The sequence below is a fragment of the Podarcis erhardii genome (genome assembly GCF_964252035.2).
Source record: "Podarcis erhardii genome assembly, chromosome: 6".
Classification (NCBI taxonomy): Eukaryota; Metazoa; Chordata; class Lepidosauria; order Squamata; family Lacertidae; genus Podarcis; species Podarcis erhardii.
In genome coordinates this window covers 79,549,921-79,577,235 of record NC_138510.1, presented here as the reverse complement: position 1 = coordinate 79,577,235, position 27,315 = coordinate 79,549,921, and the positions used below count along the sequence as shown (strand labels likewise).

The 27,315-nt window shown below is 44.5% G+C and overlaps 2 long non-coding RNA genes across 3 annotated transcripts in view; one reads left to right on the top strand and one right to left on the bottom strand.

Moving 5' to 3' along the window:
- The window catches only part of LOC309343967, a 154,951-nt gene extending 132,443 nt beyond the window's left edge, over nt 1-22,508 (top strand). The window contains exons 3-4 of one of the 2 annotated variants that reach the window (XR_014157451.1): nt 6,065-6,145; nt 22,396-22,508. This is a non-coding gene — a long non-coding RNA (uncharacterized lncRNA). Of the gene's footprint in view, nt 1-6,064; nt 6,146-9,241; nt 10,310-22,395 lie in introns of those variants that run through there. The other variant, XR_014157452.1, reaches the window with a different exon arrangement.
- LOC309344004 lies at nt 588-26,219 on the bottom strand. The gene is made up of 3 exons (XR_014157517.1): nt 26,044-26,219; nt 2,342-2,418; nt 588-756 (listed from the first exon to the last, which is right to left on the bottom strand). It is a non-coding gene; the product is annotated as an uncharacterized lncRNA (long non-coding RNA).
- Between the last annotated feature and the right edge of the window lie 1,096 nt (nt 26,220-27,315).

Here is a 27,315-nt window from a genome sequence, read left to right as displayed (position 1 = left end):
AATGGGGAGATGTATAAAGAGAATATGAACCTACGGTACAAGAGAACATGAACAGACAATATGATTCTCAACTGCAATACAGCTCTTTTCTTTTTCTCCTTATTATTTTTTTTCCCAGTTCAGGCTTGGAATTCAATAGCATATATTAATGAAAGCATGATCAGCATTGTAAGTTTATCATTGTGTTTGTCCTAAACAGGATAAAGGCACCCCTTACAGGTGATGCTAAAGTGGAAATCATTCCCCATGGTCCTTGACTTGTCATTCTATGAGAGAGAGAGAGAATTGGATAGGTACTGTTCTTTATATGACTGGTCACAATGTTTGGGTCATACTTAATCAAGCAAATAGAATCTATTTCAGGTAACGCCTTTATATTTTAATCGTTATTGCCACCTTGTGGCAAAATCAAATTCTGCCTCATGGGTAATTTAGTGCATTGGCCACACAGTCTTACAAACCCATATCCTTCAACATTTCTCTGATGAAAATAGGGATGTCCTATTCCATCACGGCCAGCACCATCATCGTTTTATTATTTATACCCCACCCATCTAACTGGGTTGCTCCAGGCACTCCGGGTAGCTTCCAACATACATAAAACATAATAAAACATCAAAACATTTTTTTTTAAACTTCCCTATACAGGCCTGCCTTCAGATATCTTCTAAAGGTTGTATAATTACTTGTTTCCTTGGCTTGGGGATCACATAACTCCATACCCTCCAACATTTCTCTGATGAAAATAGGGGTATCCTAAGGAAAAGGGGGATATTCCAGGATCAAATCAGACACAAGGACAGCTTCTGTAAATCCAGGACAGTCCCTGGAAAATAGAGACACTTGGGGGGTCTGCAAACCATAAATGTGATTGCTGCGTCATTCAAGAGCAAGGGATTATTCACTATGACTCCCAAAGCATTTGAATGATTTCTCAGAAGATTGAGGCTGTTTTATGCTAACATGTGACCTCAATGAGCCACTGGTCAAGGGGGGGGGGTTTAAAACAAATCACCTGGGTCAGGTGATCAGAGTTCTACATATTGTGAGTAGAATCAATATGCAGCTACAAAATGGTAGCTAATTGTTGGCAACTGTCACAAGATCAGCTGCATTTTATCGAGCTGGGGGATTTCAAACTGTCTACCTTCTGGGAATTCTGTCCACATTTACCTGCACAAAATATTTAAGAAGTCTGGAGTCTGTGCTAAAGTTCATAGCCAGTTCATTGGTCAAGTCTATTGGATCATCATCATCACCACCCACAACAACTAACAGTGTGATCATGATTATGTTGAGTCAGAACAGAAGTAAATTCAGTAGAACCAACTCCCACTAACAGGATTACAGCCTAAAAGCAATTGAACCCTCTTTTCTGGGCTACGGGGACATCAGTAATGAAGAGCAAGCTGTCTTTTCGGGAAGCTTTCTGGCATCACTGATCTTCTCATTGAGGAACCAATGATAGGCTTCCAAGGAATCTCAGAGAGCTTTAAAGTCACTTGTGATGTATGAATGCCAGGATGATGTGTCCTCTCCCTCTTCTACTGCAACAGCCTAAGTAGTGAAGTGATAACAGACTCAAACTTGCCCCAAATATGAGTCTTCCTTCTGACCTTATGGACCATAGTCTGGTTCCATGTTCCAGCTTTTTTTGAATGCAGCAGGAGTGATGCAGCTGTTGGGAACTCATAGAAAGAACACAGATCTGGAATTTTTTTTAACCTAGAGAGAGAATCATCACAAAGACATTGACTTTGTAACAGATTCCATCATGCACAGAAAAAGCTGTAGGGAACTCTGAGACGGATGGGGAAAGAGCCATCTACCTAGCTGGCTGATCAATGTGAAATGCTGTTCAAAAAAACATGAAAACTATAAAACAGAAGAAACTTGCATACATCACACATGTGCTGCAATCTCTGGCAAGGAAAAGCAAAACAAATAAAACAATCTCAGAACAAAGAGAAACTGCAAGAATTCAGAAAGGCTCTTCTTGCTTCAAGAAATGCTCTGCTGACCATACCCTTTAGAATAAGCCCACCATATTCTGTATCTTCTGCTTTGGAATAGATATTCAAAGGTTCCATCTTAAATGGGTTTGGCTTGCTCACTGCGTATTTTACTTGTGTATACTATATCACCTTTCCCTTGTGCCCAAGAATCCAGATTGCAGAGTTAACCAATAAGGATTAGTTCTATTTATGCATGGATGTAAGCAAACATCTGCCCAATTCTATCTGGTTATTTTAATTTTCTTCCCCCCTGCCCCGCAACAAAGATGACCATCTGTTCTGTCATCAGCACTGATCTCACTCTAGAAGCGAAATCAAAAGATCACCTGCCTAGCCACGCATTGTTCTCCCTTAAGCGCAAGCAAAACTCCAGTGGCATTCATCTATAGCTGTGAGTGTTGACCTGAAAGACAAAAATGTTTAGATGGTCACAGAGCAGCCGGAGGTGCAGCTGAAGATGGGGGGGGGGGGAGGACAATTAAAATGTTTTACATGTATTCTAAATTAGAAGGTGTGGGGAGGAGGAAATACTCTGTCAAACGTTCATTCCACTCCATGAACAATAACGTGTTCATGTAAAAATGAATAGTAATACAAATAAGAATACACTTCTGTTATGTAAAGTAAATGTGACAATTTCAGCATGTACATAAGCAGCTGGTCATATGTTAACATTGGTTCCGGACTCTACCATTTCAGACTAAAAGGTGGGGATGGCATGGTAGAATTCTCTCTCTGAAAACATACATAGAAAACCAGATATCAGGAATTAGGTGTCTCGGCTAGTTTTCTTCCTGAAGAGTTTTTTCCCTCTCACGAAGGAGCATTGAAAGACATGATCCCCTCAAAGTCATCTGAGGTGCTAGAGTCCTAGAAGAATTTTGCTACGCAATAATGCTGATAATCAGTGCTAATTTTCTAGAAAACGTGGTGATGGAACTCACCATGAACGCCTCCCTCATTCTCTTATAATGGCAGTGGCGCCCACCTGAGATGTGTCGGAACTGAGTTCCTGTGAGTCCCAACTGAAAAAAAGCCCTGCTGATAATGCTGCTTTTATAGATCAGGACCGGGACCAAAACCTTTAACTATGTTGGTGAGTTTAAGAATGTAGTTTTCGGTGGGCTGGTTCACACATGCGCATTCATTGAGTGAGGTGTCACACAATGACCAGATATGTGGCTTTGCTATCACAGGAAGCATTTATTTTTAGCACCTACTGTCATCTCCTCTACAGTATGAGATGAAAGATCTCTCCTCCCTTGATCAATTAACACTGAATAACTCTTAGCCATATGTGTGAACTGCTTCCATTTAAAAAGTATTCTCTCTGTGTATGCATTTCTGCATGGCAAAAAAAGATAATTGCCAGTAAGCTGTAGATCTCTACATAAGCACCAACATATTTAACATTTTTGTTGTTGTTGTTATATTATTATTATTATTATTATTATTATTATTATTATTATTATTATTTACAAAGCACCGTTCAAGGATTACACAGCCCTCTCTCTGCAGATGGAGAATGGGCAAGTGGCTGTTAATCTCAGTTCCCTCTATCTCACATCTCCCTCTGCTGCAGCCAGGTGGAATAGCTGCTGACAGGTGAGTTATTGGCACAATGCAGCAGCAATACCCTTCTGTGCAGTTTCATATTTTCTAATATGCTGGCATAGTCACTGCCACACGTTTTTCCAGGGTAGATTTTATTTATATATTTTTAAAATTTCTCTTCTACCATTTCTCCAGTACAAGAGCAACTTACAACAATATAAAAATCAGAGAACATCACAGAGAACAATAAAAATGCATTAAATTTAAGGTTCTCACAAGAGTTTAGAACAGTGGTTCTCAAACTTTTTTTCTCTGGGCTGCACTTTCAGAATAAAAATTTGCTCATGCTGCACCAATTTTTTAATTGATAAGAAATGTATTGGAAAACAAAGAGAAGCAACTCCTAGCCGTGCTTGATTTATAACATAGAACACGACTAGTTTATAACATGATCATGAGGCATCCAGAAAATGTAAAACAATGCAGCTTCTGTACATAATAACATGAATCATTCCCAAAAATTAAAATTGATTGTCCTTGAATCTTCCTGCCATACTCACTGCTTTTGATTTGATCCTGGAATGTCCCTGTTTCCCCCACTAGTGCCGCTGCTAAACTGGGAGAGACTGCTGAGCTGATGTTTCTCCTGAGCAGTTGTAGCTGTAAGGGAGCATTCTGTTGCTTCTCCATGGCCGCCGCTGCCAGCATCCTCCGTTGGGCAGCTCGTAGCAGCTGCTGGAGAGTGGGCAAGGAGGAAGACAGGTTGCAGTGGGAATGTAAAAAGGTGAAATGCTTCTGGGAGATGATATATAACGAGTTGAAAAAAATGTTGAAATATACATTTATAAAGAAACCAGAAGCATTTCTCTTGGGTATTGTTGGAAATGAAATAAATAGAAAGGAATGTAAGTTTTTTCTATATGCAGTAACAGCAGCAAGAATACTATTGGCCCAAAAATGGAGGCAAGAAGAATTACCAACGATGGAAGAATGGAGGATGAAATTAATGGACTATGCGGAACTTGACAAACTAACGGGAAGGATCTGAAACCGGCGGGACCAGAAATTTACCGAAGACTGGAGTAAATTTACAGATTATTTGAAAAGTATTTGTGATGACCAGACGATGTTTGTAGGTTTGCAAGAAGTTCTGTGAGGAATAATATTAGAAATATTGTAAAAATGGAGAAGGAGAGATGATATGTTAAGAGATGTAAAGGCAATATTAAGTTAGGAAATGCATAAGAAGTGATTAAGATGGAGGATTATCAGAGGTGCTGATGGAAGTTCAATAAGAATGTATTTGTGATAAATTGTGTGGTATGTTTTATAATTTTGTATGTTAAAAACCAATAAAAATATTAATTAAAAAAAGGAGGAAGAGAGGTTGCTACTGTTGCGGCCCAGCCTCGCAGAATGTGCCGGCTCTGAGGCAGGCGCACCCTGGGTGGGAAGAAAGGGGAAGCAGAGTGGAGTGCAAGGAGTCTTGATTTTTTGAATTAAAAAATGGGATTAAGGGGTTTTCTCAGGATGGTGGTGTGTGTGTTGTGTTCCATTAGCATAGTGCTGGTGGCCCATCCCTTCTTCTGAAAAGAAATACTCTGGAGAGGTACAAAAATTGGGGCCAAGGAGGGTCAGTTGTAGAGGAGTGAGAAATGTCCCTCTTTTCATCTGAGGAATGTTGGAGGGTATCCTAGTGCTGACCCTGTATTATTTGCCAATTCTCTTAAGGAGCTGGTATTTATATTTCATTTGTCGCAAGGAGATTTGTGTTCTGCTACATTTTTTTTTTTGGAACAGAAACCCAAGGAACTATTTATTATGTCAAGTAATCCATTCCCTGTTCAAGTCGGTGACTGAACTCCCATTGACTTGAATCCATCTCGGTTGCAAGCACCCTCACTTTTGTCTTCCTAAAGAGTTTGGCTCCGTGTGCCTATATTTATTTTATGTCACACCGTCAGAGATCTTCTGTCTGGAAGAGACTGCCTGGGCTATCCAGACTGTTCTGTTATTACAAGCTTATCATTTCTTCTAATCTCTTAAGTGTCTTATTTTGTCATCCTGAGAACATTGTGGTTGGCACCTCTGTAACCTTCCTCCTTTGACAAACTAGTCTAGTGGGTAATATGCCTTAAAAACAGGATTTTTCCACTTCTGGCGTTCAAGTTAAATTTGCAGTGGTTATATTACACTTCATTAATCCTAAACCCCCTTATCGCTTCCTTGTTACTCTTCGTATTTGAGCAAATGTGTATATTGTGCAAAAACATTTATCACAGCCATCCAGCAGGCAGGAGACTGGCTGTAAGGGTGGGTTAAATTAAGTGTTCTTTCTCAGGAAGAATGGGCCGTTGTTTTGGTTCTATCTTCTTGCTTTTGGAACTGGGTCAATTGAAGGGCAGCTCTCGCGTCAGCAGGGAGAAAGAGTTCTAGCTTCAGTAACATAATTTAAGAGGATTGCAGTAATAATTATAATCTGGGCTTTTTTTCAGCTGGAACTCTCTGGAACTCAGTTCCGGCACCTCTCAGGTGAGCGTCATTGCCATTCCGTGAGACCGAGGGAGGTGTTCATGGTGAGTTCCAGCACCTCTTTTTCTATAAAAATGGCACTGATTATAATCTCGTCCTGTAAGGTAAAGGTAAAGGGACCCCTGACTATTAGGTCCAGTCGTGACCAACTCTGGGGTTCCGGCACTCATCTCGCTTTATTAGCCGAGGGAGCCGGCGTACAGTTTCCGGGTAATAATAATAATAATAATAATAATAATAATAATAATAAATAATTTTATTTATATCCCACCCTCCCCAGCCGAAGCTGGGCTCAGGGCGGCTAACAACAATCAAAATAATCCAACGATTCTAAAAACATTTCATTATAACAATTAATTAAAATCAAATTGATGGCAACCATTAAGCAAAATTCTGTGCAGATTGCCAGAGGAGGGGGGTCAGGCTGCGCCCTGACCAAAGGCCTGGTGGAGCAGCTCTGTCTTGCAGGCCCTGCGGAAAGATGTCAAGTCCCGCAGGGCCCTAGTCTCTTGTGACAGAGCGTTCCACCAGATTGGAGCCGCAGCCGAGAAGGCCCTGGCTCTAGTTGAGGCCAGCCTAACCTCTCTGTGGCCTGGGATCTTCAAGATGTTTTTATTTGCAGACCATAAGTTCCTCTGTGACATACCAGGAGAGGCGGTCCCGTAGGTACGAGGGTCCTAGGCCGTATAGGGCTTTAAAGGTTAAAACCAGCACCTTAAACCTGATCCTGTACTCCACCAGGAGCCAGTGCAGCTGGTATAGCACCGGATGAATGTGATCTCGCAACGAAGACCCCATAAGGAGTCTCGCCGCGGCATTCTGCACCCGCTGGAGTTTCTGGGTCAGTCTCAAGGGTAGCCCCATGTAGAGCGAGTTACAATAATCCAGTCTGGAGGTGACTATCGCGTGGATCACAGTGGCTAGGTCAGGGCGAGAGAGATAAGGAGCCAACTGCTTAGCTTGGCTGAGATGAAAAAATGCTGCCTTTGTTATAGCTGTAATCTGCGCCTCCATAGAGAGGAAGGTATCGAAGATTACACCCAAACTCTTAACGGACAATGCTGGCACTAATTGCACCCCCGCAAGAGATGGGAGTTGCCCCCTCAATCCCATATCGCCCCGTCCCAGCCAGAGGACCTCTGTCTTCGAAGGATTTAACTTCAACTGGCTCCCACGTAACCATCCAGCCACAGCTTCCAGACATCTGGTCAGTGTGTCTGGGGCTGAGTCAGGATGGCCATCCATCAACAGATAGAGTTGGGTGTCATCAGCATACTGATGGCAACCCAGCCCAAAACTCCGGACAAGCTGGGCGAGGGGGCGCATAAAGATGTTAAAAAGCATCGGGGAGAGAATCGCACCCTGAGGCACTCCACACACCAAGGAGTGGCGTGATGACAATTCCCCCCCAAGCGCCACCCTCTGTCCCCGACCAGAGAGAAACGAGCGTAGCCATTGAAGGACTGTGCCCTGAATCCCCACGTCAGCAAGGCGGTGGTCCAGGAGTTCGTGATCGACCATGTCGAAGGCTGCTGACAGGTCTAGAAGAATCAGCATCCCTGACCCGCCTCGATCCAGCTGCCTGCGGAGATCATCTGTTAGGGCGACCAGAGCCATCTTGGTCCCATGACCAGCGCGGAAGCCAGACTGGAATGGAATCAGAGCAGCGCACGGAAACACCGTTTACCTTCCCGCCAGAGCGGTACCTATTTATCTACTTGCACTTTGACGTGCTTTCAAACTGCTAGGTGGGCAGGAGCTGGGACCAAGCAACAGGAGCTCACCCCATCGCAGGGATTCGAACCACCGACCTTTTGACCGGCAAGTCCTAGGCTCTGTGGTTTAACCCACAGAGCCACCTACGTCCCATCTTGTTCTGTAGAGGCAAACAAATCAGTTTCTACCTCACCATTTGTTACATGGCACAATTCCAAAGGAGGGAAATATCCCCATGACTCTTAGCACCCATTGCAGCAGCATTGACACCTAAAGGTTGTGGAGAGGACAAGCTTGCATCACCCTGTGCTTCCATCAGTCACCACTGGAGCTGGAAAGAAGTGGGAGCAACAAACAGTGCAGCTACCTGGATGAGAAGCCCTGCTTCCTAAATCCGTAGGGGCTGGTCCATTAGAATAAATGGAGCCCTGTCCCACCAACCCCAGTCTGTCCTCAGCCAACCCTCCACCTGCAATTGCCTTCTTGCTGACATCCAGCCCAGGCCGTGGCCCTGCCTGTCAGCTTCCCCTTCCTTTGCCTTAGTTCTAGTAACAGATAGGTAGCCGTGTTGGTCTGCCATGGTCGAAACAAAATTTAAAAAATTCCTTCCAGTAGCCCCTTAGAGACCAACTAAGTTTGTTATTGGTTTGAGCTTTCGTGTGCATGCACACTTCTTCAGATACACGTCTTAGTGTTACCCCTTGTAAAACTCAGCGGGGAGGAGAATATGGGTGAGAGTGAGCATTAGATAGATGGCTCTGGCCCCTCCTTGTGTTGTATGCTTTCCACCCCACCAGACCCAAATGGACACCAGCCACCATTGCTGCCCATGGATGAAAACGCCAAGTGTTGCACACACCTGATGGAACTGCTACCAGCAGCTCACTGCTGTAAAGAATAACCCTAGAGCAGTGGTTCTCAACCTTGGGTCCCCAGATGTTTTTGGCCTACAACTCCCATGATCCCTAGCTCACAGGACCAGTGGTCAGGGATGATAGGAGTTGTCGCCAAAAACATCTGGGGACCCAAGGTTGAGAAAGGCTGCCCTAGAGGGTCCTTACCTTTATGGTAAGTTCTAACCTTGGGGTTGGAACAAGGAGAATCCCTGTCTCTATAGAAGTAGACATCTCGACTGCACTAGACTAGGCGTGAGCAGCTGCTTCTATGCAGCCAGCAGTCACGGTCAACTGGCTTCACCCCAGCATTGACCACGCTCTTGCCCCCACCCCGGGCACCCATGCGGAAGTCTGAACTGCCTGCTACTAAGAACAGCCTCATGGAGACGGATAATATTCCTTGGGCAATATGCCTGGGCTAAATCCGCAGCAAAGTACTCTTTGCCGTTAACTTGTGCAACCTGAGGAGATGGAGGCCGGCTCTCTTGAGCAGCTCCTTCTTGTGAAAAGATTTCTTTATTTTTACAGGCCCGAGGAAGGGACCAGGCACCAGAATCATTCTAGTGTGCATGTGAACACACTAACAAAATGTTCAAAAGACATCCTTGACAACTCCCCCAATGGCAAAATAGGGACAGAGGGTTTTTGTTTACAAGAGACAAGTGGAAAGGTAAATAGGAATAGCTGTGTATCTATTTTACAATTGGATTTTTATTGGTGCAGGTATCTGGGGAGCACCTAGATTTTAAAGTGCCAGATTCTTTCCTTTTTTCAGATCTGAATTTTGGTAGTGCGTATTGCAGCATGATAAGATTTGCCATGTATGGAATGGAATTGAAATAGATAGGACTCTTGAGCCTCATTGAAATGCTCAGCAAACTGTCGGTGAGGAAGTGGTTTGCACCACAGTTTATAACAACTTCAAAAGATTTGTGGTTGTGCTCTGATTGCATCCCATTATACTTAATATAACCTTCAGAATTACTTTTTACCATTACTCTGGACAATTTTAGGTGCAGAGAAAAGTGGCTCGTTCGGATACAGTATGCTAATATTATATATCTCCGCATTTGAGATATTCAAACAAGCCATTTCACATATAAAGTGAAAATTGCAGCAAGTATTTATTAAATATCAAGGCTTAGTTTACGGGATGCTCAAGTTAGGACAATTTCGCTGAAGAAGATGTGCAAGGAAATAGAAGGATGCCTTAAGGGATGTTGAAATGGCAGTAGAGTTAGTCAAGCTACAGTCATAGGGCACCTTATCTAATAATACCTTTGACATGTGGAGAAAAGGGAAATGAAGGATTATGTGATAGCCAACACCCTTCTTAGACTTCATCTATGCTTAAAAACAGAGGCCTTCACTGGGGACATACAGTGGTACCTCGGGTTAAGTACTTAATTCGTTCTGGAGGTCTGTTCTTAACCTGAAACTGTTCTTAACCTGAAGCACCACTTTAGCTAATGGGGCCTCCTGCTGCCGCCGCGCCGCTGGAGCACAATTTCTGTTCTCATCCTGAAGCAAAGTTCTTAACCCGTGGTACTATTTCTGGGTTAGCAGAGTCTGTAACCTGAAGCGTATGTAACCTGAAGCATATGTAACCTGGGTGGGGTGGGGGCACCTGTGTGGAGGTCCAGTTCCTCACATTTTGAGAGTTCTGGGTGTGTCTTTCCTGAGGGTCTCCTGGAGCTGGTATCGCAATGGAAAGAGAATTCAATTGAAAGGAGTTGTTTCCAGTCCTCTCATGAGCATAAGTTCTTGTATGTAACAACATTCTTATTTTAGTTCTGGGTTTGCTTGTTTTTCAGTGCTTATGAAGGATGAAATTTCCTAACATACTCAAAATTCCCTGGTGACATAAACCAACAGGAGATACAACCATGCTATTATCTAGCTGTTGGCCATACTAAAAATGGAATGCCGTTTCCATTAGCTCACCTGTTCTATATTCAAATGGTCCAGATTCAATCCTTGGTGTGTCCAGGTGGGTCTGGGAGGAACCCTTACCTAAAACTCTCCTATGACAGGTGGATCAATAGTTTGATTTAGTAAATGGCAGCTGCCACCTCTGTACCAACTTACTTTCCAATGTTGCTTTTTTGGAGCTATATTATTTATTATTATATTGTTCATTATTGTATTATTAGGTAAGCTTCTATCCATCAGTCCTAGAGAGCTCATAAAAAAGTAGTAAGGGGAGAGGGGAAGCTTTTTCTTCCACCTCTATCCTGCAAGTATATTTTGTACATAATCACATGATTTCCATTTGTGAAGGAAAAATAATTCTTCCAATCTTGGTAAAGCGACCCGAAACGCAATACCTCAAACAAAAATTGCTTTGGCAGTCTCGTACTCTGCATCCAAATCTCCCGTTCCTGTTCTCTTGAAGGGAAAACAGGTGAAAATAATTCTCAGAAACTTAGATATAGGTGACACCTGTAAAATTAAATAAGAAGATTAATGGCTCTATTTCTTCAGGCTGTTGGGAAACCAGCCAGGGAAGCAGAACATTCATCCCTATGTGGTGCCATTGTCCTCATACTACCTGAATATTGGCTGAAGCCCAACAGGGTAATTTTAAACAGCACGGATCTAGTGCCTCCATTTGCTTCAGAAGTTTCTCTAGTAGTTAGGAGTGCTTCTTGAAAATTCCAGTAATTGGTTTTGACAAAGACTTATGGCTTATATAATCCTCCTGCAAATAATATTATTGCTGGAGCATAGAAATACAATTCTCCTCTCGTTGAAGCTAAGCAATTACAAAGAATGTGATAAATTTTTAGAGTGGGAAAGTTGTCCTTTAAAAAGAGGAAGAAAAAGAAATAGCAGTGGTGAAATATCTGCAGTGTGGGGTCAGCCTGTGTGAATGCTCCATTTAGACCGGTATTCCTCACAGAAATACAGCACCTATTAATTATAATTTTGCCGGCATCAGTGAAGGGGTGAATGAATGCAGAGTGCAGTTAATTCCAGAGCATAGCAGCGGCTTTGCTAGAAAATCTTGTTAAAACTGAACCATGGTTCAGGCCAAACTAGACTTGGCACAGGATAGCCATGAGTGGATCACTTCACACCGTCTACTTTTGCTAAGAATAGCTCCTGGATCAAGGTCATGAGGTAGAGGGAAGTCTTCCCTGCTTCCACATGCTCTGATTCATATACCGTATTTTTTGCTCTATAAGACTCACTTTTTCCCTCCTAAAAAGTAAGGGGAAATGTGTGTGCATCTTATGGAGCGAATGCAGGCTGTGCAGCTATCACAGAAGCCAGAACAGCAAGAGGGATTGCTGCTTTCACTGCGCAGCGATCCCTCTTGCTGTTCTGGCTTCTGAGATTCAGAATATTTTTTTTCTGGTTTTCCTCCTCCAAAAAGTAGGTGCGTCTTGTGGGTCTGGTGCGTCTTATAGAGCGAAAAATACGATATATACAGTGGCACCTCTGGTTGCGAATGGGATCCATTCCGGAGGCCTGTTTGCAACATGAGCAGAATGCAACCCGCGTCTGCACATGCGCGGGTCGCAATTCACCGCTTCTGCACATGCATGTGACATCATTTTGCGCGTCTGTCCATGCGCGTCTGTCCATGCGCTAGCGGCGAAACCCGGAAGTAACCTTTTCTGGTACTTCCGGGTCACCAAGGGACGCAACCTGAAAATGCTCAACCTGAAGCAAACGTAACATGAGGTATGACTTTACTGGATTTTTAAAAATAAATAAATAAATATTGGCCCAATTTATTTGGTCCTGCTAAATTTGCATGATCGTTTCCTCCAGCCTCCTATGACACTGAAGTTCCTTTCTCTCTAACAAAGAGCTGGCAGTTCCCTTTGCAATTGCAGATATTTGCAAATCTTACCTGGGGATCTCTGCAGGTTCCTGCTTCCATCAAGTGATCCAGAAGGGAATTGCCTCTATTCTACTGTTTGAGCTCTATCTTATCATGTATCATGTATTGGCCTTTTTATGTCAGCTATTTGTCAACAATAGTATTTATTTATTCTCTCTTATCAGCTACCTAATTGCTCTGCCATGCTGTCTGTCTGTCACTCTTTTGTCACTGTCACCAGGGTGCCTTGTTTTGTCATGTCAGCTATCAAGAAGGGAACTCAAGGATCACTTGTAGATAGGTGGGAAGGGAAGCTGTGCCTTGAATTCAGCAAGATTAAAACTCTGTGGCTGAGCTAGACAGAAGGGGAAGATGTCTGGAAGATTTTGGAGATACCATGTATGGGACTCCTGCAGATGTGGGTGTTTCCCCCCCCCCCCAATGTTTAAGAAAAGTTTAAGAAAAAAAGTTTTAGAAAAGACTCGAGAGTATACCCTACACAAATCCAGAGTGGGGTCCATAACATAGCTGTCAACTTTTCCCTTTTCCTAAAAATTATGATATATGTAAACTGCTAAAGATGAGGTAAAATGAAAATCAGATAGGGGGGACTTGGGGAAGCCCACCTAACAATGTTTAGAAAAAATAAGGATAAGACAAGAATTTGTATTGTTTGTTTTTCTGTTTGTGTTGTTTAGTTGTGTTATAAAATGAATTAAAAAATTGGGGGGGGGACCTTTTCCCTTTTCTTGTGAGGAATCCTATTTGGAATAAGGGAATTTCCCTTTAAAAAAGGGAAACGTTGACAGCTATGGTCCATAAGATGATTGGATGGCACCTTGTATGTCTCCTTCTGGTAACTCCTGCAGCCAAGCTGGTGCCAGATGTATTGCTCTGCTTTCCTTTGGACCACATCAGTGAGTCTGAGAGGCAGATCTTGTCATCTGTGCAGCCCAGGACCTCCATACACACTGTCCAGGTATGCGCCCCAGGGAAGTCACTTCAGTGCTGCTAACGCTGTGGTTTGACTTCACCCCCAGAGGAGCACTCTATTGTATCTTGAGACAGACCGGTGCCTATAACAAAGTTTATTGCTACTGATAGGGATCATTCCCAGAAATTGGGAAACTTATGCAGAAAATGGGTGTGGGAATGTGGTTTGGCATGTGATATATTTTTACTTCTGAAAGTAAGCAGGTTTGGCCCTGTAAACTGCCAGGTTGAGGGAACCACCTGGAACACATGTAAACTGTTATTGGCACTCTGGCTGTGTCCACACTCTTACACTGAATTTCGTGCTGGGTTTTTCATCCAAGTTCATGTGGCATTATCCAAAATGCATATGTTTCTGTACTTTGTTACAGAATGCATGGTTTCTCAAACCAGCTTCACACCAATTGGTTCCTGGTGTATACACAAACGGAAATGATTGAAGCCATGCTGATGTGAACAACTGACAGTGGGAGAGCTATGAAACACACGGAGGAGTGGGGAGACAACTGAGCTACAGTCTTCAGAGTGGTTTCGCAATCAATCCCTTTTCCCAGGACACCCTGGTAATTGTAGCTGTATGAGGGGAAGCCCCGTTCCGTTCTCAATGAGCACGGGACGACTTTGACCAGTGGTACTGTGGCCCATATATTGCAGCAAAATACTGGCCAAGGTTTTGCCCGGTATCCTCGCTCTGCGATGGGCTCATGGGGAAAAGCTATCCCATGAGCCCTTGCTGCATAGTGGACAGGGAAGCCTATATAAAGCTGCTTCCCCTGGCGCTCACAGCCATTTTGCTTTGAGAGTTTCCCGCCTGCCCACCGTCAGGTTAGAACCTTCACTGAGCAGTTTTGGGTCACTGGTTGACAGAACCAGAAATGATTTTTTTTCTCTCTCAACCTGATTGGCACTTGGTTGGGGTTTTTTTTGGGCGGGGGGCTTTCAGTGAAATTATGGCCTTCCTTTGTTAGGCAGAAGAACATGGTTTGAATGAGGGCAGAAATGGCATTGGTCAGGATCAACATAATATGGGGGAGCCCATAAGGGGTCTGAGGGGAGGAATGACCACAGCAAACCCAAGCGTGGGTTCAGTATCTGCCTGTTTGGAATCTGCACCCTGGTCACCCGGTGAGGCCTTGCTTGCTTGGCTTGCACTACGGCAAGGTTCAACACTAGCCAACTCCCATGGCACTGGTTTGGAGTGGCCCAAACCCAGCAGATCCATTCCATCAACATGGGGCTTGTGGAATGATGAACTGATCCTGGGACCCAATGCCATGCCAACCCTTGCCCTGCCTGCTGCTGTCAACAAAGATTTGGCCTGTTTTTATTCCGCCACTGTTGTACACCCTGGTTATTTTGCTGCACTCATGGGTCACATAATGCGCCTGCCTGAGCAATAGAGGTCTCCTAACAACTCTCAGCAGCCCTAACAAAATACAGGATTCTTTGGGGAAGCCATGACTGCTTAAAGTGGTGTGATACTGCTTTTAATATATTGTGGGACCTTACTTTATTTTTGTAATCCTATATCAAACATTACTGTCTTGTTGCTAATTTTCCCTCTAAGAAAACTTGACTTTTGCCATGGCAGACTGTGAATTTTGTTGAATCGCCTAGTGTGTATTCCTTGACTGTATACATAGAATCATAAAAGGTAAAGGTAAAGGGCCCCTGACCATTAAGTCCAGTCGTGACCGACTCTGGGGTTGCAGCACTCATCTCGCTTTATTGGCCGAGGGAGCCGGTGTACAGCTTCCGGGTCATGTGGCTAGCATGACTAAGCCACTTCTGGCGAGCCAGAGCAGCACACGAAAACACCGTTTACCTTCCCGCCAGAGCGGTACCTATTTATCTACTTGCACTTTGATGTGCTTTCGAACTGCTAGGTTGGCAGGAGCAGGGACCGAGCAACGGGAGCTCACCCCATCGCGGGGATTCAAACTGCCGACCTTCTGATCAGCAAGTCCTAGGCTCAGTGGTTTAATCCACAGCGCCACCCGCATCCCTCCATAGAATCATAGAATTGTAGAATTGAAATGGACCCTCAGGGTCATTTGTCAAACCCCTTGCAATGCAGGAATACTGCCCACAGCTATCCCTGTGTGAGTGGGTCAAACAAACCAACCTTGTGGTTAACAGCCAAACTCACTGACCCATTGTAGCACCTGAGGCTATGTGTAGGTAGGCAAGGACACATGGTAACAGCTGAATGGGCAAAACACCTGCAAATTTCAAGGAGAGATCTATGAATTTCAATAAGATTAGTGAAATTTCTCAGGAGGGTTGCTTTCTCAAAAGGAATAACGGTTACTCTGAATTTCCCAGTTGTCTGGGGAACTGGGAACACAAAGCAATGTTTTTGCCCATGGAAAAGGTGCATAGGTGCCTCAGAACAATGCACTCACTACCAGTAGAGTGATAGGCTAGTCTATGAATCTTGAACTATTTAATAAATAATCCAGTTTGTTTATTTCACTGCTTATACTTAAATGAAGGATAGCAAGCCATTTCTACGATGCACCATTGGTTTCAATATCAGCTGTGCTAGGGCGGGGGAACCACACAATTACCTTCCTTTGCCACATAGGAGAGGGTTATTAATCTGGTCAGTTTAATGATTCTTCTGTCTCGCATTGGTTGTAATGTATTATAGCTCTTGAAATTCAATGTGTAAATTAGAGTACAATCTAAACAGCTGAAACCCAATCGATGGATTCACTGTAGGCAGCCGGCAGTGAGCGGTATTGTTCTTTAACTCAAGCCATAATTATCTGAATGTCAGAGATCTCTTAATCTTGGGCTTACCTTGCTTGTGTCAGGGTATGAGGCTTGTTTACCACTGAAGTTCCTTGCCCCCAAACCATTCAAAGCTGTTGCAAGGAATTGTTTTACACACACACACACACACACACACACACAGAGAGAGAGAGAGAGAGAGAGAGAGTGAGAGAGAATGTAGAAATATTGCAAAGATTAATATTCTAAACTGAATGACCGCTCCCCGCTTAAAACTGGGGGCGCCCTTTGTGTGGACGCGCGCAGCCCTAGATCTGGAGCGGCCCCATCAGCATAGGCTTGGCTTTGCCTTCCCTCAGGTGGGATACCTGGAGGTCCCCGCCTACCTCAGTCAGGTGTCCAATCCCACTTGGGGGAAGCGTTGCCAAGGAGACCAGGCCAGGTAGGGGAGGGATTACCTGCCCACACAATAGAGGGAGGATCTTACCTGGGAATCCTCAGTTGGCTCCAGAGCTTCTCTCACCCTACCCACCCTCAGTTAATGTCTTCTTTTGCAGGTTAACAATTCTTCATAGGTTTTGTAGGTTAACTTTTCTTCACAGGTATGCAGGTGCTGCTACGTTAAGGTCGCTGTTAAAGGGCCGGAAAGGAATTTCCCTGCATTGGCAGGTTTCGCCTTTCTCGTAGCAAATGTCACAGCTTTGGCGGTATCAGGCCTTGGGCGGAATCCTTTAGTCCATCTTCCTCTTTGCGGCGGCGATACTAGGGTTCCCCGTTAAAGGGGTTTCTGAAGGGAGGCTTTGACCGTATGCCGAAAGGTCATCATTGCTCTCCCCTGTGGCGGCGGCATAACGGGGGCGGCTATCTCTGCTTGAACATATGTTCTCCAGAGCCAGCCCATCCCCCCCCCACACTGGATAACCTGAAGCTCCCTAGGTCCCCGGCTGGGGACTAGGGAGAGAGAACGCCCAATGCCTGAGCCAAGGTCTACCCACATTTGAAATTTAATAAAGTTGTGGCCAATTTAATCCCATAGCACGTTGTCTTGAGTCGTTATTCCACATGACGGGGGGGGGAACCGCTCGGGATCTGGGGACTCCGCCTGTCCACGCAAATTACTGTAGTGTGGCAATATTTTCCCAAGGATATGAGCTGCCTATTTATAAAGAAAAGAGACAAGGCCTTTAATAGCAAACAACTGAGGTTTGCTCACACTTTGCACATTTACAAGTGTTTATGTGAAAGAGTATACACTTCTTGATTTGTACAGCTCAGCTGTTGTGTACATAGGTACACAAACTGTGCACACATTTAGCATGTGGTGGTGTTTGCACACTATTTTGTACCTGCGTGCTAATTGTCTGTGTTCAGGTGCTTGACCATCATCCTTGCCACTTTTCAAAGCAGACATAGATGTGGACCAAGGTGTTGGTTACTGACCAGTCTGGCATCAGTCCAAGACCTCAAACATTTCTCCGATAAAAATAGGGACATCCCATTCCATAATGATAATTTTACTATTTATACCCCACACATTTGCTGGGTTGCCCCAGCCACTCTGGACAGCTTCCAACATATATTAAAAACATAATGAACCATTAAACTTTTTTTTTTAAAAAAAACTTCCCTATACAGGATTGCCTTCACAAGGCTTGGGAGTCAGATAACTCCATACCCTCCAACATTTCTCCAATGAAAATAGGGACATCCTAAGGAACAGCAGGACATTCTGGGATCAAATCAGAAACTGGATCGGCTTCTCTAAATCAGGGGTGTCCCTGGGAAATAGAGACACTTGGAGGGTCTGTCAGTCTGGCACCTGCTATGGCCATCCCCTAATTCACACCATACATTTCAAGAACTATGGTACCACTTTAAACAGTCATGGCTTCTCCCAAAGAATTCTGGGAGCTATAGGATGCTGAGTTGTTAGAAGGCTGCTATTAGTCTCCCAGAGATACAGTTTCCAGAGTTCCCTGTGAAGAGAGATAGATTGTTAAACCACTCTGGGAACTGCTGCTTTTGTGAAACAGGCTTCCCAGGTAGATAGAATCGTACATTATAGATATAGATAGAAGGGACCCTGAAAAGGTTACCTAGTTCAACCCCCTGCCAATGCAAGAAATCTACTTCTGCAGCTTCCTTGATAGGTGGCCATCCAGACTTCACTTAAAAACCCTCCTTGATATGCTCTGCTTAAAAAACTCTAACAAGGAGAGTCTTACAATCTATCACACATGAATTTCTCCCCCCAGCCCTTTGTATTTTGAGCCCATTGGTTGCAATGATGTTGTCTATTGGTTTGAAATGTGCATTGCTTAGAGATTTATTTATTTTTATGTGTGTATCTAAGTATAGAAGCTGTCGGCATGTGCCCACACCCCAGAAACAGCTTGGGGTCCCAAACCCTCGAAGACGTGTGAAGACAGGCTCCCAGTGGATTGAGCAGATGAAACCAGTTGTGGGGCCAATGGTCAAGAAGGTGGCTATTGCTCATGCTTCAAAGGGAAGTGTGGGGCAGATAGGGCTCATCCACTTGGGAGAGTAGCCCATCTAGGAGAAGGAAACTCTGACTCTAAACCACCACTGCCTTGTGGGATAGCTTCAGGAGAAGAAAAGGCTAAGGAGGAAAGCCTACACAAATCCAGAGTGGAGTCCCTAAGATGGTTGGGTGGCACCTTGTCCACATCCTTCTGGCAATTCCTGCAGCCAGATTGGTGCCAAATGTATTGCTCTGCTTTCCTTTGGACCACATCAGCGAGGTCCGGGGTGGAGGCAGGGGACCTTGTCATCTGGGCATCCCAGGACCTCCATACACACTGCCCAGGCTTTCACCCCAGGGAAGTCACTTTGGTGCTGTTACACAGCTGCTTGACTTCAACCCCCCCCCCCGAAGGTGCACTCCATTGTCTCTTCAGACAAATGGATGCCCACAACAAACAAATAAACTTTTGTTCAGGGAGATTAGTCGTCTCTGGCTATTTCATTCATTCTGATTTGTTTGTGAGGAGTTCAGAGGATATTGCATCAACACAAGGGTTATCATACACTTTTCAGTGCATTTTCCCGCCGTTTTCCTTATCGCCCAAAGTCTTGGGAAAGTGGTTTTGTTGTGCAAGCAAGACCTCCCAATCACCCATAATTGTGCAACTTGAAACTACTGCTATGTGATTGAATCCTCCCACTGGAAAACAGAGGCAGTCTGGAAGCTTTCACTGTTAAACTTGTGGTTTACTGATAAAACCCTTTGATCCTTTTCACATGTACTGCTGTCAACCCAGGTGTCCCCCAGTTTCCTCCCCAGCTGTTGACAATGTGCTAACTTTTAGATAGTTTATTATGAAGACTTTAAAAGCCTTGTGTTTATTTATTTATTTTGGATGATTGAGCTTTCCTTTTTATCTAATCACAGTCTGGTTTTAATTGAAGTTCTGCTGCCTGTGCTGATTGAAAAGTACAGTGGTACCTCGGGTTAAGAACTTAATTCGTTCTGGAGGTCCATTCTTAACTGAAACTGTTTTTAACCCGAGGTACCACATTAGCTAATGGGGCCTCCCGCCACCGCCATGCTATTTCTGTTCTCATCCTGAAGCAAAGTTCTTAACCCAAGGTACTATTTCTGGCTTAGTGGAGTCTGTAACCTGAAGCGTCTGTAACCCAAAGCATCTGTAACCCGAGGTACCACTGAAAATAAACTGAACTATTTTAGAATGTTTGGGTAGCAGAGTTGGCCCAAGACATTTTGGAAGCAGAGGCAAACCACACAAGGACACCTCACTTTGGTGAAGGTGATGGTGTGGAAGAAATTTTGCTTTGTCTGGTGGGGGGGGGGGTGGAATGCAATACCAGACTTCTAAAAACAACTCCAATACACGCCACGCTGCAGCCTTCTTCTGCCACAAAAATAACCTGACCTGACTACGACATGAAACACTTAACGGGTGCTAAATTGCCCCCATCATGCCTGTCCAAAGCACATAGTTACTCACTTACTCTGGCTGTGGAATACATTAAACCAGGGAAAATAAATATTTTTGGTCATTTCAACAGAACTGAGCACACACACACAAACCAAGGGCACACATACAAATTGCAGCCAGAACCACAACAATAATAGTGCTTTGGGACCAGAGGTGAGGCCTGCATCCCAATTCTATCCATGTCTATACATACCCCAAGACAGGTTTTGACCTTATGCACTTTTATACCTGGAACCAGATTTCAGAGTAATTAGCCTAGACAGCATCCTAAAAAACAGAGACATCACCTTGCCAACAAAAGTCCGTATAGTTAAAACTATGGTTTTCTCAGTAGCAATGTATGGAAGTGAGAGCTGGACCATAAAGAAGGCTGATCGCCGAAGAATTGATGCTTTTGAATTATGGTGCTGGAGGAGACTCTTGAGAGTCCCAAGGACTGCAAGAAGATCAAACCTATCCATTCTGAAGGAAATCAGCCCTGAGTGCTCACTGGAAGGACAGATCCTGAAGCTGAAGCTCCAATATTTTGGCCACCTCATGAGAAGAGAAGACTCCCTGGAAAAGACCCTGATGTTGGAAAAGATGGAGGGCACAAGGAGAAGGGGACAACAAAGGACGAAATGGTTGGACAGTGTTCTCGAAGCTACCAACATGAGTTTGACCAAACTGCGGGCGGCAGTGGAAGACAGGAGTGCCTGGCGTGCTCTGGTCCATGGGGTCACGAAGAGTCGGACACGACTAAACAACAACAACAACAACAACAACAGCTGGGCTTACTTCTGAGTAAAGGCAGTTAAAAAAACCAAACAAACCATCCAACTATAAATCCAGAACACACTACACCCCCAGTTGCAAGCAGCTGAATTATTTCTGAGTAAATGCAGTTTTTTTAACAAGCATCAAAACACCTGTACCTTTCAGTGTGGTGAAAAGTAACTCCTTGTTGCAGCAGTGAGCACAAGACAAATGAAAGCCCGGGAATAAAGAACCAATCAGAAGAGTCAGGAGGCAGTGGCGAACCAATCAGGAGAGCCGGAAGCCAGGAGAGCACTGAAGAAGATGTGGCTTGGTCTTTTGGCTGCTTATGGTCCAGCTGCCGCTGAAGGCAGAGAAGGGTAGGCCGCAGGCCTTGGCACTGATGCCATTTTGGAGGCGATGACAACAGCTGCTTCAGCGCCAGAAGGAAGTGGTGAAGCAGTCACCTTGGCCTCCCAAATTGGTGCCGAGGTCACATGCTTCAGAAGCGGCAGGCATCTTTGGCGATGCAGCAGCAACCAGCAGGCACAGTGGCAGAATCTGCTGTTCCTGGATCCCACCAAGATTCTGCCACCTGAGGCAACTGCCTCAGACTGCCTAATGGTAGCGCTGGCCCTGTTTAGTAGTTCAAAGATAAAACCCTTTATTATACCTAATTTTTAAAGCTCTCTCTGTGTGTATGTGTGTGTGTGTGTGTGTGTGCACGTGCGTGCGTGTATTACACACACACACACACATCTTGGGCTGTTCACGTAAATTCTGACAACAAAAAAGCTCAATACAGGGGGTCCAAACAAAATGCCTCAGTTTTAAAACACAGAAGAGTCAAATATATTTGCCTAACAACGTTGGCATCCAGGCAGGCTTCTCTGGGGAGGGAATTCCTCAAATGGGGCTGTACCACTGAGACGCCTTTCTCTCTGGTCACCACCCATCTTACCTCAGATGGCAGGGGATAAAGGAGAACTTCCAAAGGCAGATTGGTATGGGAGTAGGTCAGTCTTGTAAATAAGGCCGCCAAAATGACTAGCCTATAACTTCTTTTTAACAATCCCAGTTAGGAGCTGGCAGAGGAAGGACAGGAGCCACATTTCTGTGCTCAATCTCCTGCATGGAACCTGATTCACTCACCTGCATGCAATTTTTGGTCGCCTTTGTCTACCAGGCTAGAGATTAAATTCACAGCTGGAGTAGGCATTCTTTTCCTATTTGTAAGTACTGTAAATTGTTGGCTCCAGGTTCTCTCTTTAGTCTAAAGAGAAAAATGCACACAACTATAATCGCAACTGGCAAAACCTGCAATGCTGGCAGCAGTCAGTGACAACAGCTGCAAAGCCAATGATATTTGCTTCTAAATCATGCTCTCTCTTTCCTTTCATTTGCAGCCCTGTTTTCTGTGGGGAAAGTGACTGTTTCGTCCTAGATTCTAGTTCATTCAAGCAAAAGGCTACTTTGTTTTCTACCTTGGCTCAATTAAAGCACCTTATTGCAGCATTTATTTGGGAAGCAAAGCATGCAGTTTTATTTACAGCACAATTAAACACCGGTACAATTACCAAAGTGGGGGAAGAAAGCTTATCATTGATACTAAATTATTCCTAATAGACTTTGTTAGTCAGTAAATTGTTGTTAAGTGGGTATAACGCTTCATTCCAATTGCCATGATATGCAGATGTTCTCCATCTTTAATGCCTGGACTGCACCAATAAAACAACCAGGGATGGGGGGAGGGCAGGGAGCAACCAAATGAGTGACTCCCCCAAGTGTTTCGAATTTGAGCAGAACTACACTTAGTCGGAGGGACGCGGGTGGCACTGTGGGTTAAACCACAGAGCCTAGGACTTGCCGATCAGGTCGGCGGTTCAGATACCCGCGATGGGGTGAGCTCCTGTTGTTCAGTCCCTGCTCCTGCCAACCTAACAGTTCGAAATCACGTCAAAGTGCAAGTAGATAAATAGGTACCACTCTGGCAGGAAGGTAAATGGCGTTTCCGTGCACTGCTCTGGTTCGCCACAAGCGGCTTAGTCATGCTGGCCACATGAACTAGAAGCTGTATGCCAGCTCCCTTGGCCAATAAAGCGAGATGAGCGCCACAACCCCAGAGTCGGCCACGACTGGACGTAATGGTCAGGGGTCCCTTTACCTTTACACTTAGTCCCTGATATGTTTGTACCCTGTTTCACTCCCATCCAGCCATCCTACTCTTTATTTCCTTAAGTTTTGTGCTCTCCTGTTCCTCCATTCTGTCTTTAGGTCAGGCACTTATGTTATACAGGTGGTATGTATGCCTATTACACCAGAAATTAAATAGGCATACTAATCAAAGATTGTGCCTATGGGAGGTTGTCTCATTCTGCCTCATCTTCATCTTTGGATGGACTATCCTATGCCTGTTTCCCATGACACCTCGGTAATTTTAGGAATAGAGAATCCACATAGGAACCACTATGTATCACACTAGCACGTCTCACAAAGTAGTTGCAAGGCTAAGGGGGGACCATTTATCCCATCTTGCTTTCCTTGGAAGAAAGGTGTGTTATAAATGAAACAATGATTGTATTCAACTTCCCCCTTCACCTTCCCAAATCTGCTCCAGAGAGTTGAGAAGAAACCCATAGCATATATGGAGACACATGGGCAGCAGAGCGGGGTGGGTGGGTGGAATTCTGTTGTGCAATGTCAAGGAGCCAAGCGAACCACAGGGTAGGCACACACACGAGAAGCACGGGATGCAATTAGCTGTTTATTAACAGAAAATAACAACAGAGCAGAATCTTGTGGTTCATATTAATCCAACTGACATTGCTGAAACTGACCACTAGCTCCACCCGCCTCTTTTAGCCTTTTATGCTGGATCCCTCCCAAGCAGATGAAGGCTGCATTGAGGGTGTGGACTTCTGCTCTGGACCTGTCTGGCCTGTTGCTCAGCAACATGCAGAACTCTCCTGGAGTGGGTTGTCAGTGGGGTAGGAGAGCCAGCAGGACTGGGACTGTCTGCACTCACATTGCAACTCTCAGCCTCTAACCCTGTCCAGGAAGGCCCTCCTTCTCCTGACCCTTCTTGATTACTCAACCCCCCTGTATCTAGCACCTCCCTTCTCCAGGCTGCTCCTCAGTGTCTCACCACCAGGATCTGGGACCTAAGTCACCATCTTTGGATCCCTCTCTTGGGGGCTCCTGGGCAGAGGGCTCCCACCACTCTTCCTTATCCAGCCAATTCCTGACGTCCATGCAGAAGGCCTTGAGGCAATGGAACAACACTGCAGGTTACAACCATTAATTCTGATTCTATGAATGCAATTAAATTCCTTCTAAACTCCTTAGAAATACAGATCTGAGTTGGATGTTCCAAATTTGCATTGATTCCTGTTTTAGGTATAAATCAGTGGAAATTCTGTGAATCCAAGCGAACTTTCTTAACAGGGGCAGAAATTTGGCTAAGACTCTTCCCACCCCATCTCCATTCTCTGAGCAAGACTCTCCCCATTTAGTTGACAACTCAATGAAAAGGAGCTAACTTGAATGGGGGACATTTTGGTACAATGCTGCCATGACATCACTATTCCTTTTACCAACACTTAAGGTTTCCTTCGTGGAGCGCTTAAATCTCTAAAGCATTCTACAAGCCCAGCTTATAGTTATCATTGCCAGTAACGGATGTATACAGTACTCACCATCTGGGTGGTATAAATCAAGGCATTCTCTCACACCTACACTCGAAATTAATTATCATATCATTGATCTTCCTTCTGTTCTGGACCAGTTCTCCCAAATGCCTCCATATGTTATATGGCACAAAACAAACCAAGCTTGAACAACATCTTAATATCTCCAGGATACTGATTAATCTGGGTTATGGCATCTATAAAATTTGCTCCCACCAATGCAACCACTACAATTGCACACATCTTTCACGTGAAGTTCTTTATTTAAGGACCACTACGTTCTCACATTTCAAATCCTGCTTTCTCCATACTAAGCTTATTCCCAGTCCCATCTGCTCCTTATCTTGTCTCTTTTTTAAAAATTAAAAAATTATTTTATCCACTCGCATATGTCGCACCAAGGTGGGGAAAATAACAGGAGAAAATAAAACGAACCAAAAACAATGTTGCTGTTAGGATTCTTACTGCAGGATGCAAGAATGAAGCTTTAAAGACACAGAGTGTCTTTGCAGGGCTGACCCACCCATGAGGCAAGGTGAGGTGACTGCCTCAGGTGGCAGAATCCACAAGAGCAGCAGATTCGGCTTTCAAGGAGTGCACTGCAGTAGCCGGCAATACATTCCTTGGAGGCTGGATTTGCTGCCTCCTCAGTAGCCCCCTACCCCATGTTTTTGTCCCCTCAAAGAATTCTGAGCACTGTAGTTCACCCCCCTCCCTGAGAGTTACAATTCCCAGAAACCCTTAACAGTGCCCAGAATTCTTTGAGGGGATAAGAGCAGTCCTTTTTTTCTTAAAAAATGTTTAGGGGTACTCTCATTTTCCTACTCATATTGAAATACTGCCCCTCAGTGAGGCCAAACTCAGATTCACAAAATGTTTAGGGGTATGTGTACCCCTGTGTCCCCCCAGAAAAAAAGCACTGGACAAAAGCATGCTTCAAATGTGCTTGAGAAGTATAGTGTGTACACAGCCAAAGTGGTTCTACAATGCTGGGGCAAAATTGGCACAAACGATCAAGATTTAGACTATTATGAGGAGTTGACTAGTATGATGTACATCCACAAAAACATGAAATATAAAAAGAATGAACATCTGTGGCGATGAATCAGTACTGGGCACTTGGCACAATGAGGAAAACGTACTCTACACATCCTGTTTTGTTCCAGGAAATGTTCCAGTTACAAAGGTTTATTTTTTAAAAAATATATTAATGTGATGACTATTCAGTTGTACGGTGAAGTCTTTGGTCATTAGTACAGGCACAGAAACATTTATATTAAGATCCAAAGCTAGCATTTCAATTATTAACCTCTAACATTGCTGGGTAGCCTTCGATTTCTCAAAAGCATTAGAAAAAATCTCACTCACATAGCGAAGGCATCAGTTGCTGTTGTTGTTTTAAATCAAAACCATAGAATTTCAGAACCCTGAGGATCATCTAGTCCAACCCACTGCAATGCAGGAATATGCAGCTGGGATCAAACCTGCACCCTTGGTGTTATCAGCACCATGCTCTAACCAACTGAGCTACCCAGGCTCATCATTGTAGTTGCAATCTGTACACTGAGTACTTTGTACCTGTGCTTATTTGTCAGATACTATGTACCTCATTCCAAAACAAGCTGACTGTTTCTGTGTGTCTCTCTCACACACACACACTTTCCCCCAGAATTCATACTCAAGGACAGATAGAACAAACAGACTGCAGGGTTTTCCCATCTGTTTCCTAACGAAATGGTCTTTGAAGGTCTTTTCTTATTTTTTTTCACTTTGAAAGGATGTGAGTGAGTGAGCAAGAGAGAGAGAAAGAGAGAGGGGGAGAGATCCCATTAGGTTGGCTTAAAAAACAACCACCAGGCTCGCAAACCACTGGTGTGTCTTTCACAGCTGTACAATGCTGGGGGATGGTGGGGTTGAGAAAAAGTGTTTCAGGCTCAAACGTTGCATTTGTATTTCACCCCCTTTTGAACCAGCTTGGGCCTTTCTGTCTGAAAGGCATGGAAATAAATGATAGCTTAACAACTTCTGTGGGCAAAGTTTTTCTAGCACACAAGTACATGAATTCCCATAAATCTCCACTACGAAGTGACAGTAAAAATGATGTTGTGGAAGGAAAATCTTGCTTTCGCTGCTGATGGGACCACCAGTCCCTCACTGCAGCTCACCTCACCCACCCCAGATGGTGAGAAAACACACTTTTGAATGGGACCTAAGCCAGTGCTCAGTTGACATTGGGCTTGGTGCTCTATTTTGAACCTAAAAAGAGCCTGCTGGATCAGGCCAATGGCCCATCTAGTCCAGCATCCTGTTCTCTCAGTGGCTGACCAGATGCATGTGGGAAGCCTGCAAGCTGGACCGGAGAGCAGCAGCATTCTCCCCTACTGTGGTTCCCAGTAACTGATATTCAGAAGCATACTGGCTCCAATCCCAGCTTGGCTCCCATTCGAAAGTGCTGGAGACAGCAGTGTCAAACAACAGCCAATCAGGAAACAGGTCTGGGTTGAAAGTGGTGGTGGTCTCTGGTGGTGCACAGACTGGTGACAGATTAGATATGTTGCATGATGCTGAGGGCAGATTCCATTTTGCAGACCCTCCCACCCATCCATGGACAGTGGGTGGCCAGCCGGTGGGAACACAGGA